This window comes from Schistocerca nitens, chromosome 5 (genome assembly GCF_023898315.1).
Source record: "Schistocerca nitens isolate TAMUIC-IGC-003100 chromosome 5, iqSchNite1.1, whole genome shotgun sequence".
In the NCBI taxonomy this organism is placed as follows: Eukaryota; Metazoa; Arthropoda; class Insecta; order Orthoptera; family Acrididae; genus Schistocerca; species Schistocerca nitens.
Window position 1 is genome coordinate 120627052 of NC_064618.1, and position 13949 is coordinate 120641000.

Below are 13949 nucleotides of genomic sequence, written 5' to 3' on the forward strand. Positions count from 1 at the left end.
ATAAAATGAAGAGCCTAACACCTGTTTAAAAAAACTCCCATGCCTCAAACACACTACAAGCCTGATCCAGTTTGTGTCCATAGATATCTACCTGTTTTTCTTGTAATATGCTAATGGGAAGTCATGGTAGAACATAAATAATTGAAAGAGTAAGGTCATTCATTCACTGAAAGAGGTAGTGAGCTTTTGAAAGGCAAATGAACAAGATGGAGAACTTCATTAGCTTTTGAACAAATCCTTCTGCAGAGATGTGGACTGTACACAGAAACACACACACACACACAAGTTATATACCTTCATTACTGATGTCTGAAATAAAGGAAAGATAAGTGTTACTAATTGTAAATTTACTGCCACCAAACCAATTTTATCTGTTATGTGCTTCATAATGACATGTACAGCTCACTCAGTCGCAGTGCCAGCAAAATCAGGCTTTCGATTAACCAAAAGAAAACCGAATATATGGAAATAGGTCGAGTCATAAACCCAAATCCATACTTTGAAATTGACCAACATTCTAATTTCAGAAAAGTTCTTCAGTTTAAATATCTTGGATCATGTTTCAACAGTAAAAATATCATAACAATGGATATGAATAAAAGAATAGCCTCACGGCCAAGATGTCTGTACTCACTAAGCAACCCACTCAAAAGTAAAGCTTTGTCAATCACCAGATAGATGAAGATATACAACACTATTATCTGCCCCATAGTACTATACGGTTTAGAAAGCTGGAAGCTTACAAAGAATGAAAGAGAAAAACTGAATGTTTTCGAAAGAAAAGTAATTAGAAAAATCTGGGGACCTGTGTTGGAGAATGGCACATGGAGAATTCAAAATAGTAATGAAATATATCAATTAATGAAGCAACCCACTATCATCCAGAAATTAAAAAGTAGGAGACTGCAGTGGGCTGGGCATGTGGCCAGAATGGAAAACAACAGGATCACCAAGAAAGCATTTGAAGGAACTCTCCAGGCAACAATACCATAGGGCCGACCTCGTACAAGGTGGAAAGATGACATAGAGAAGGACATCACAGCATTAGGAATTTCCACAGGGTGGAGGGAGGCTGCAAGAGATAGAAGGTGGTGGAAGCAGATCATTGATGCAGTGCATGGTCTGCAGGGCCTGTGATTGCTGAGAAGATAGATAGATAGATGTGCTTCATATTGATTATGCAAGAGAAGTCCAGCACTGAGCTATAATCATGGATTTTGTAAATGAACATAAACCCGTAAAATGTTACAAAACATTTCACAGTTATAATACTAAACACCGTTCTAAATAAGTCTTACAGTAGTGGAAACTGCACACTTATCAAATAGAAGCACAACACAGCAGTGTTATTTGAGCTTTTGGCCTGCAGATAACAGGCCCATTACTTTATTCATGCAGTGATTTTAAAGGGCAGTAAACAATATCCCACCACATGTCCAGTTCAGTCCAGGTAAACAGCAGCAGTGGTTGTAATTCACTTCATGGAGTCGAGTCTGATAACTGCCACTAATGAAGGAAAAGTAACAGTGAGCCACATGTGGGTAGCCTTATATTGGCATGCCCTGGAATGACATGTGACTGACCTGCAATATCGTTGGCTTCCCCACCTGACAGGGCCAGTGTTATGCACATTGATACATCCATACCTTTCACTTGCATGTTCACTGGGGTTATTAAACATCTTATGACTTAGCTTAGAAGCTATGCTGAACAAAGGCAAACCTACATTAATAGAATTTGTAGATTTAGAGAAAGCTTGAAGGTACCAGAGCTAAAGTTTATCTACAACTTGTATAGGAACCAGATTGCAGTTGTAAAGTTGGATAAGATGAAAGGGAAGCAGTAGATAAGAAAAGAGCTTGCAGGAAATGAAATCAAAAAGAAATTTGGAAACTGAATTAAAACTCAAAGTTTTTATTTCTTTGAGGTTTTATGATGACATTGTAATTCTGTCAGAGGTGGCAAAGAACTTGGAAGAGGAGTTCAGTGGTTTGGAAGGTGTAAGATGAACATAATCAAAAGTAACACAAGGGCAATGGAGTGTAGTTGTGTTAAGTGAAGTGATGCTGAATGAATTTGACTAGAAAAAAAAAACTAAAAGTAGTAGGTGAGTTTTTCTGTTTGGACATCCAAATGACTGGTGGTGGCCAAACTATACAGGATATAAAATGCAGACTGGAAATACCAAGAAAAATATTTCTAGAAAAGAGGAATTTGTTAACATTAAAATAAAGCTAGTTACTAGAAAGTCTTTCTTTGAAGTTATTTGTCTGGAGCACAGCCTTCTATGGGTGTGAAATATGGGTGATAATGTGCCATGAGTTTGTAATTCATGGCACGTCTTCCTTCCTGCACAGACCAGCTAGCTCCACCAGTGCTGCTCTTGTGATCCTGCTTGGCTTGGGGGCACAGTCAGTGACATTTGTAGCAGCTAGCACGGCTCTAAGGTTGGGTGGGGCAGTACAAGGTGGAAGGAAGTCAGTCGGTCATTCTGTTATCACCATGTACACATCTCCTGAAAGCGAGTGCCTGTGATGACCACATGGCTGGCGTCGGGAAGCCTACCAGTGGTCAAAGTCAAGGTTTTTTTTTTTCCCCTTTTGACAACACAGTTGTATGGAGATACACAGCGATTAATTTTCTTATAATCAATTATTCAAAATTACAGTCACAATCACATTATTTATTTTGCCATCAGCCTGTTTCAACCAGCGATGGGGTCATCTTCAGGGCAATTTACATTGTAAAGTTATAATATTAGTAAGTAATCATGTACATAATCTACAAGTAATTAGTCAAGTTACATAAATAAACAGATTTTTGTACCTATTTGGTCACTCGCTAGAGTCATCACCCTGCCTGTGCACGATTGGTAACTATGCATGGTTGGCTCTCTGCATGGGCTTAAGTAATGGCCAACAACATGTAGGCAGACGGTAACACCCTCCATGGTGACTAACAGTAGTTACACGCTTAAGCAAGAAATCATAAATTTTCAAGTTTGTTCCAGTTGTAAATTAAACATAATAAATAATAATAATAATAAATATAACTAATTAAACTTCGAGAAATTTACAATTATTTAAAATTCAGGTAACTGTTGTCCCATTCATTTTTCACATCATTTGTGGATAGACCAGAGCCCTCTATCTTTTGTGGTAGGGACGCTGTTGCCATGGGTGACAGTATATATTGAGCACCCCCTAGCCTGTGTGGTTGGGACGCTGTCATCATGGTAGCTGCTTCGTATAAGTCATCTGCTGTAACACCATCTTTGCGCGGCGTTCGTTGTTATGGTAATGGCGTACCATGACTATTCTTCCGTTGTGTTGTTGACAATCCATGTGGTCTTCTGCTGCAGTGTTATCTTTGTTGTGTTGTGTTTTGGCTGCTATTAATAACAGTTGTTCCTAGTAATTAGTAAAAAACTTCAAAATCAGTGTATTCTCCATTATAAAATTAACAGATTAGATGAAGAAGTATGTCAAGTGCCCCTTTGCCTATTTGGCTAGGATTCCATCATCATAGTAGCCTCCTCGTACGTGTCGTCTCCTGTAGCACGGCATTTGATATCATAGTGTGGTGTACCACAATCCTCCATTCATCATTCTGCCATCGATCCACATAAGTTGTTGTATTATGGATACTCATCCACAAAGTTGTTTCTGAATTATATATTAATATTTTAGGACTTATATAAGGAAATCTTTAAACTTTGTAGGCCTTCATCATAAAATTAAAATACTATAATAAAAGTAGTATCAATACACATAGCCATACAATATTAATATAGCTGAGAAGGAGAAGCAGTATAGTCATCAACTAATAAGATTTCAAAATAATTATTATCACAGCTTACTATTTGTTCATTAATAATTGCCATTGTATCCTGTTTATTGTGAAGGAAGATCTCTAAATTTTCCAAGTTGTCCATCATGGGTCCCTTCTAGGCAACATGCAATGCCCTTACATTTTCTTCTATATTAATTTTTGTGTGTTTCTCGGCCTCTAGGTGCTGTCCAAATAGCGATTTATTGTGTGCTATTCCTGTGGTATGTTATTTGAAACTAGTTTTAAAATTTCTTCCTGTCTGTCCCATGTAGATTTTTTTACAGAGTTCACTAATGGTCAGCGTGGGGCATTGCCACTGTGAGGACACAATCTAGGAGGGTGGTTGGTGTAGGTTCCTGGGCAGGAGGACAGAGTGCTACAGGAGATGCAGACAGAGGCTTCTAGATTACAAAAGGATCATTAGTAACCAACAGTGGTATTTTTCTCAGTTGAGTTACACAATTTAGTGTACAGCAAAGACTGGAATAGAAGGGAGAACCAATAGAGGTACTCAAAGTACCCTCCACCACACACCGTCAGGTGGCTTGCAGAGTATGGATGTAGATGTAGATGTAGAAAGGATGCAGGCTCTGTTTTGAGTGTGAAATTTGTTTAGGATGTATTTTAGTGGGTTGATACCAGCATTGCTAAAGTGAGTAGTTGTTGTTGGGAGTGGCAGTAGATCTAGATTTAGTTGAGTGCCATGTAAGAAAGCCTGACTAAGCCAGAAAACTGTTTCCTGATTTATTGCATGTACAGGAACTACAATTAGGCTACAAACTAAGTCCAATTATATAACTATTTGTCAGTTGTCAAGAAGAATATTTTATGTTCAATAAAACTAAAATTAAGCCTACATCTGTACAACCCCTAGCCCAATTGACACTCCACCCAAATCCCACACTACAATAAATAGTTCAGTAAACAAGATAATAGAAGCTTATGAAATGTGGTGTTATGTATGAATGCTGAAGATTAAATGGGTAAATTAAATACCTAATAAGGTAGTTACTGTATGTATGCTTCTTCAACAACACAAGTTTTATTCAACACCAGTTAAATATAAATAAATTACATAGTACAATATAGGCTGACTTTTCTTGAACTCAACAGTAACAAAGAGTTCTGGAGGTCAATACCTCTTGATCATTAAGTACTCTGGGCATTTACTCAATAACTTAAATATTATTACTGGAGAATACTCTAAATTCAGCCAGCTGGGGACACTCAAATACAAACCATTCATTCTGTGCTTGAACATTCCATTACTTCACTTACTGAAGGCATGATGTGTACTCAAAAAGAGAATGAGACAGCACCACCTTAGGAAAACAGACCTGTCCCTGTGTAAGTTAAATATCAACAGCAGGGAATAACAAATTACAAATCAATGTCCAGAAAATAGCCAAGTATTGCAAGGCTATCACAAAAGAGTTGACTGAAGACCATGTAGTACACATCAGGGAGTTGAGGCAAGTAAGGCCAAGATGGTCCATGGTAGACCTCAAATCTGCCACTGTGGTTGAACTGCATGACCTGGCACTGAAGGATGTATCATTCTGGGCCTTGCTTAGCAACCTTGCTGGACATATGCATAATTATATCCCTTCATCTATCAATTCATCAGGTGGGATTAAAAGAGAGAGCTGCTGAATCGAACTGAAGTAAAAAGAAATTTGTATTGTAACTTGACTAGAAGAAGGCATCAGCTGATAGGACACATTTTTAGGCATAAATGAATTGTCAATTTGATAACGGAGGGAAGTGTTTGGGGTAAAAGCTGTAAAGAGATATCAAGACTTGATTACAGTTAGCAGATTCAACTGGCTGTAGGCTGCAGTAGTTATAAAGGGATGAAAAAGCTTGCACAGGTTAGACTAGCATGGAGATCTGCATCAAACCAGTTTTCACACTCAAGACCACAACACATGCTCAGTGAACAGCTGGTGTGAAGTTTGAAAGGAATAGTTTCAGTCTGTGGTGAGCTGAAACCTTAAGTCACCCTGAAGGTGTTCTCTAGTAGTGCACTTAACAGCAAATTGTTTCCCAAGGCCTGTATCATTCTTCAAGCTCTGATCTGCCATGTCTTTATCTTTGTAGCAAACTCTGTTCCTTGGTCATATGATAGAGAGTCAGAACTCACCAAATGTAATTAATCATAAAACACTTTTGTTCACTTGAGACAACAGCACAGTGAACAAGTATGTAAAAACCCACGAACAGAAGTAAAGCAAACAACATTGGTCAAAGAGAATGGAAGTCAAATAGTAGGGATAATGTTTTTAGTCGATAGTTGCCACAATTTTATTTACAAAATCCTCATAGAGTATGCACAAAAAATGAGTAGACACATGCTGTCTCACTGCCAAGGGAATATTATCACAGGTATCTTCTTTGATAGTGCCTTCAGATTAACTGTGCAATACACATGGATGCAAGAAATTATAAAAATAATTTTCATTTAAACTACACTCCTGGAAATGGAAAAAAGAACACATTGACACCGGTGTGTCAGACCCACCATACTTGCTCCGGACACTGCGAGAGGGCTGTACAAGCAATGATCACACGCACGGCACAGCGGACACACCAGGAACCGTGGTGTTGGCCGTCGAATGGCGCTAGCTGCGCAGCATTTGTGCACCGCCGCCGTCAGTGTCAGCCAGTTTGCCGTGGCATACGGAGCTCCATCGCAGTCTTTAACACTGGTAGCATGCCGCGACAGCGTGGACGTGAAACGTATGTGCAGTTGACGGACTTTGAGCGAGGGTGTATAGTGGGCATGCGGGAGGCCGGGTGGACATACCGCCGAATTGCTCAACACGTGGGGCGTGAGGTCTCCACAGTACATCGATGTTGTCGCCAGTGGTCGGCGGAAGGTGCACGTGCCCGTCGACCTGGGACCGGACCGCAGTGACGCACGGATGCACGCCAAGACCGTAGGATCCTACGCAGTGCCGTAGGGGACCGCACCGCCACTTCCCAGCAAATTAGGGACACTGTTGCTCCTGGGGTATCGGCGAGGACCATTCGCAACCGTCTCCATGAAGCTGGGCTACGGTCCCGCACACCGTTAGGCCGTCTTCCGCTCACGCCCCAACATCGTGCAGCCCGCCTCCAGTGGTGTCGCGACAGGCGTGAATGGAGGGACGAATGGAGACGTGTCATCTTCAGCGATGAGAGTCGCTTCTGCCTTGGTGCCAATGATGGTCGTATGCGTGTTTGGCGCCGTGCAGGTGAGCGCCACAATCAGGACTGCATACGACCGAGGCACACAGGGCCAACACCCGGCATCATGGTATGGGGAGCGATCTCCTACACTGGCCGTACACCACTGGTGATCGTCGAGGGGACACTGAATAGTGCACGGTACATCCAAACCGTCATCGAACCCATCGTTCTACCATTCCTAGACCGGCAAGGGAACTTGCTGTTCCAACAGGACAATGCACATCCGCATGTATCCCGTGACACCCAACGTGCTCTAGAAGGTGTAAGTCAACTACCCTGGCCAGCAAGTTCTCCGGATCTGTCCCCCATTGAGCATGTTTGGGACTGGATGAAGCGTCGTCTCACGCGGTCTGCACGTCCAGCACGAACGCTGGTCCAACTGAGGCGCCAGGTGGAAATGGCATGGCAAGCCATTCCACAGGACTACATCCAGCATCTCTACGATCGTCTCCATGGGAGAATAGCAGCCTGCATTGCTGCGAAAGGTGGATATACACTGTACTAGTGCCGACATTGTGCATGCTCTGTTGCCTGTGTCTATGTGCCTGTGGTTCTGTCAGTGTGATCATGTGATGTATCTGACCCCAGGAATGTGTCAATAAAGTTTCCCCTTCCTGGAACAATGAATTCACGGTGTTCTTATTTCAATTTCCAGGAGTGTATTCATTCTTGGTTAGTGTCAAGTGTGTGTTTGTGAATTCTTGCAGAAAAGCCACCAGTGTGATGCCTAAGGACCGATGGCAGGAAACTGAGAATTCCCATAAAATGAAGCATACTTTAGGTAAGTTTCTTTGAAACAATACATTCTGCCAATAATTTAAACACTTCAGTTTTAGATTTGTAAATCTTTATTCTGCTGTAGTAAATAATTTTCATAGTGACAAAGTTGTCCATTCTTGTAATAACTGTGCCTCTCCAAATGGACTGTCACTGAATTTGGATAAAAGATAATACATGCAACTTAGTACAGCACAAATCCTGAGCACACAATTATAATTAATACTCGAGGACAAATTAATAAATGAATCAGAGCATTCAAAATTGTTTATACTGATAAGAATTTTAACTGGACATCATACATTATAGATTTACAGATCATCTTCAATGTCTTAGCTCTGCGACTTTTGCATTATGGGTAATATCAGTTTTTGGAGACAAAAATGCACAAAATTGACTTACTTTTCCTATTTTCATACATTAATGTAATATGGCATCTTATTCTGGGTAACTTCTCATTGAGGCAAAAAGTGTTTGTTACACAGAACCATGTCATAAGGATAAGATGTGGTGTGCACTCTAGGACCTCTTGTAGATAGCTCGCTAAACAGTCAGGTGCACTGACAACAGTCTCACAGTCCATGTATACCCTTATGAAGTTTGGTGTCATAGGGGTGAGGTATTCAGCTATAAAAATTCTTGACCACCTGCACAGTGATATAAAGAACTTAATGCATGATAAAATGAACTTCAAACACAAACTGAAATTATATATGCTTATCATTTCTTCTGCTTCTTAAACGAATTAATAAGTGTGTAGTAGTATGATTTTGTGATTTGTGTGTGTGTGTGTGTGTGTGTGTGTGTGTGTGTGTGTGTGTGTGTGTGTAAATTATAAATCACTGTAAATATGTCGGTAAAAAAAATTAAAATAAAATAAAATGAAAACAAGTAAATGGCCAGCATGTTGTCACATTTTCCTCTGAGAAGAGTTGCTGGTACTGTAATTGTAATACTAACTTCTTCACAGATAATTATTTTCCTTTGTAAATTATTAATAGTTCTGTGATATATTCACTTTCAGACAGATTGCAGCTGAATGGCATAAGTAGGGAACAGAGTTTTTGTCTCTGTTGAAACAGATATTCACTTAAGGTCATTTTAAATATAAACATGATACATTTAATGCCATGTATTAAAACTTTACAAACAGACAGCAGTGTTCTACAAACAAGGAGAAACTGACAAACAGATTATTATTTAGTGACTAATATTCATCTTGCATTGATGGCAAATCTGATTTTTTGTTAAAAAATCTTGCTCTAGAAATTATAATTCCCTAATTAACAGTTCCCTGATTACAGGCTCCTTCAAAACTGCTAAAGTTATTTCTTTGTTAAAGAGGAGGAGCAGACAACGTCTCTGATGGTTCACCTGAATATGACTGTCAGGCACACAGTTGAAATATCATGAAGTGAAGTTTATAACAGCTGCATGCAATCCCAAAATCTTTTGAAACAGAATAGAGATTGGTCAATAAATATATGTGGTGGAGTATAGAATGTCTTTGTCTCTCTTTGATGGCCCACCTGAAGACAACTGGCAGGGGTCCAATCGAAATATCGTGGAGTGAAGTTTACAACAACCAGCTAAAATCCCAAAATCTCTTCAGACAGAACAGTTATTGATCAATAAATATATAAGGTGGAGCAGAGAACATCATTTTTAGTCTCTGATGACTCATCTGAAAATGACTGGCAATTGGTCAGCTGAAATAACATGGAATGAAGATTATGATGACCAGCTGCAATCCCAAAATCTCTTTTAACTTTAATTTGTTGGGGATATTTTAAATTTCACAATCTCAATTCTTTCTGCCATATCAAAGGTCCTAGAAAAGTAATGTGTTCCTATGTAATTACATTCTCTGATAAGTATTGCCTACTCAAAGAACATCAGTTTGGTTTTTGCAAGAACAGGTCCATAAATGAAGCATTATTTTCCTTTACTGATCAAGCTCTAAGCACTTTTAATGTTAAATATTCTGTTTCTGGTCTTTATGTACACCTGACTAAATCCTTTGACTTAGTCAATCACTAAGAAGTAGAATTTATTGGCATTAGAGACATTTGTAATATGTGGTTTCAGTCATACCTCAGTAAAAGGAGACAGGTGGTTGAATTCTCAGACAAAGATAGCATTAGAGTTCTATCCAATGAAACTATGATTAGGTGTAGTGTCCCTCAAAGTTCAGTCCTAGGGCTTTTACTTTTCCCGCTATTTATCAATGACTTGCCTCAGAATCTGCCTAATGCCTTATTTACATTGTTTGCGGGTGACACAAATCTACATTTTCATAGTCCATCTCTCCAGGTTGTTAAGAATGTAATAACAGATGCTATCATCAGACTAAATTTTTGTGTACACATAAACAAACCACTATTAAACAAAAGTAAAACAGTTCATATACTTTTCAGTGCCTCCAAAAATCAACCTGCCTACATGGAGCCGATACTAATTGACAATGGAACAATAGAGCAAGCCAATGAGATCAAATTTCTTGGTGTGTGGATAGCCAATAACTTACAGTGGAATATTCACAGAGAATAGCTACTAAAGAAAATGATTATAAGTGCTATGCTTTTCCTATTCTTTATCAGTCATGTGATATCTCCATCCTAAAAACACTTTTTGGTTTAATACACTTAGTTCTCTCATGTTGTATCCCATTGTGGGGATCAGTATTTGGAGAAATTCTTGTAATGCAGAAGAGGCTCTTGAATATAATGAGACAGATGTCATCTCCCCATACCTCCACTATCCCTATTATCAGGGAACTGAAAATACTGACTGTTCCCTGCATTAATATATAAAAACTGTAACTTTTGTTAATAAGAATTTGCATTTGTTTCAGACCAATAAATCTATTCATGATCAAAATACTCCTACTAGTGCAGACATTCACCTGAACAGTCAAAGACTGACCAAAAATTTGCTTGGTGTTAGAAATATGGGTAGTGTGCTCTACAATAAGATACTGAAATCAATTACAGACAGTAGAAATGCATTTAGGAATAAAGAAAAAAAAATCTTACTTATGCATTCGTTTTATTCGGGGGTTGATGAATATCTACACTGAATTTGACCTAAATGTTCTTGTACTTGTACTATAGTATGTATATAAATTTTTGTAATAGTGTATAATTGATCTGAATTGTGCTGTTATGTTTTTGTGTTTTATTTTTAATATTTAGTATTGTTCATGTGCAGTTGACTAAGTTTCTTAACTGTGATCTAGTCTGATGAGCTATGCTGTGCTCAGTTATTAGTGTGTTGTCACAAATAATCTAATCTGTTCATCATTGTTGTGTAATTTATGGCTTAAAATTCGTATCACGTATTGTAAGGTGAAGTTCTGTTCTAAAAATTTTAAGTTTGTCCAAAATCTTCATAGATCTTGTACATATAAGATTTGATTGACCAAATAAATAAATAAATCTAGTTTTTAATAAGGAATATATGGTGGTACATATTCACTGACTAATCAGTGTCTTAGAAAATTATCATTTTATGTTTGATTTAAACAACATGATCAATAAATGAAAGAAAAGAGGTAAGGAAAACAAATTTGACCAACAAATGGAAGAATTAATATGAAAAGCATTTGGCTTCAGAGAGATGATATTTTCACATCAATAAAACATTCATGTTTATGGATGTACTACATTCAGTAAAATTATATAGTACATATGACAATGATGATGAAACAAATTAGACAATAAAAAGCGAAAGTCATTCTATGACAGTCATAGAAAATCACCCACCAGGTGACTTTGTGTCAATGACATCTTTCCTTACATGCATACAAAAAAAATAATAGATACACTTATTGTCATCAACATCATAAAATTGTTCAAATTAAATCATTTATGATAAATTTTTGCCTCCTTAGGAAGACCATCACGTATTTTTTGCATACTTCTGATAGCTCTCCTTGATGAGATTGAGGCAACAAGGTTGTCATGTTCACACATGGAGCTCATTCCACATCCAGTTACCATCATCTATCGTATGGGAGTTTTCATCATGGATAATGTTGATTTTATTCGAAAATCTGAAACATTATAAAACAAACTACTGTTACAAATTAGAAAGAGAGAAAGTACCACAATACTACCAAAACATGTAATCAAAACTAGTAACAAAATAGACCCACAACTGGCACAAACAACACTTCAGTGTCATTTACCTACAAGAGAAGACTAACTAAACATTGTGAAAACCAGGTCATTAAATATGAAAACAATCAATTTTTGACAAAATAATTTTACTGGACAGATACAAAATCTACTCACCAAGCAGTGCCAGAACACACAAATAGAAGAAAGTTATAATAAGGCAAGCTTTTGGAGCCAGTAGCTCCTTCTTCAGGCTGAAGGGGAAGGAAGAGGGGTGAAGGAAAAGGACTGGAGAGGTCTAGGGAAAGGAATAGGTTTTGGAAAAGTCCAGTCCCCAACAATCAGTCTTTCCTTCTCATCCTATGCAGTAAATTTCCCCTAACCCATGGTCCTGGGTGACTTTCCTGAAATCTAAGCCATTACCTACAACTCTCCAGTCGTTTTACTTCACCCCTCTTCCTTCCCCTTCAACCCTTATGCCTGAAAAAGGTGCCACTGGCTCTGAAAGCTTTCCTAATTATGAGCTTCTTTTATGTGTGTGTTCTGCCACTGCTTGATGAGTAGGTTTTTTTTTATCTATCCAAATAGGTCATTGAAGTTCTGTGAGGTAACTATTGTCATTTCTATTGTTTAGTGATGACTTCAAGTCAAACATTAATGTCACAGCTGTTTTCAGTTTATAACAGCAAACAACATAACTGTTGGAAGACATTAAGAACTACCAAATAAATCAGTAATACAAAATTTATACACGAATGGAAAATTCAATATGAAATACATACCTATATGAGGTTAGATCACTATTTGGCAAATAGAAGAAACATTCCACTCATACTGGTCTGTGGTTCATTTCTTCTTCTATTTGGTGTGGAGTGATGTATGCTCATAGGCACATTAGTAAAAACTTCCAAGCAGTATACAGAACCAACCCATCACAGACAACACACACATACACACAGCTACATTATCTCAGCCAACTGAACTGGCCTGACTCTCCAGTGTCAGGACAATGCAGCCAAGAATGTGTCTGTTAGTTTCTTTTATATTAGTTATCACCAAATAAGGACACTGCCAGAGAGCCCAGAAAAATTTTCAGTCTTGTTTATGTGCATGTCACTTGCTCAATGACTTGATGATTTGGTGAATAGTTACCATTACCTTTACTTTGGTACAAATGAAATAATGAGAACAATATGAAAAGTGTAGTGTTCTGACAGATACACTTGAGCAGAAGACAGCACAAAACATTAATATTTAATCCTAGAATGATCTCAGTTTGGATACAAATACTGAAAATGTTTGGAAGAAGCTGCTAATTAATGAATTTTCATGGAAACTGTTGGCACAAAACTTGTCTGGAAAATTGTATGTGTGTGGTCTTATTTTTATGTCATTTTTATGCTATTCTCTAAAGGTCATTACATGCCTGAATAAAAAGAATTTTGTGGTGCAAAGAAAGACTTTAGGACTTACTGGAGGAGTAAAATTGAAGAAATGGTACATGTAATCAGATATTCTACTTCCATGCAGTACTTACAAATGTGAGAGATCCTCTGAAAGAAAAATACCTTCATCAAAACATGAATTTCCATGTCCTCAAACTAGACTTTTTGTTAAAGGAACCTTTCATTATGGTCTACATAGAATACATTTACAGCAATTTTTAGAATGATGTATTTAATTTCTCTCTGTTCCTGTATACAGAATCTTTAAGGAAATTTAACTGTTTCTCTATTTCTGTGAATAATCTGTAATACATTTTCTGAAAATAATTACCAATATTTAAACTAAAGTATTTGTATGCAAAAATGATAAGAACAACAGGAAAAAGTCCAGTTTAGAAGTGTGTTCTAACTATTTAGCACCAAAGAAAATTAAAATTTTAAAAGAGGTGTGGAGTAATATTGGCCATTATAATTCAAGACCCAAGACTGTAAAACATTAATAACATTAGCACTGCAGTTTCAGAAACATAGTTACAGCCACAAGTAC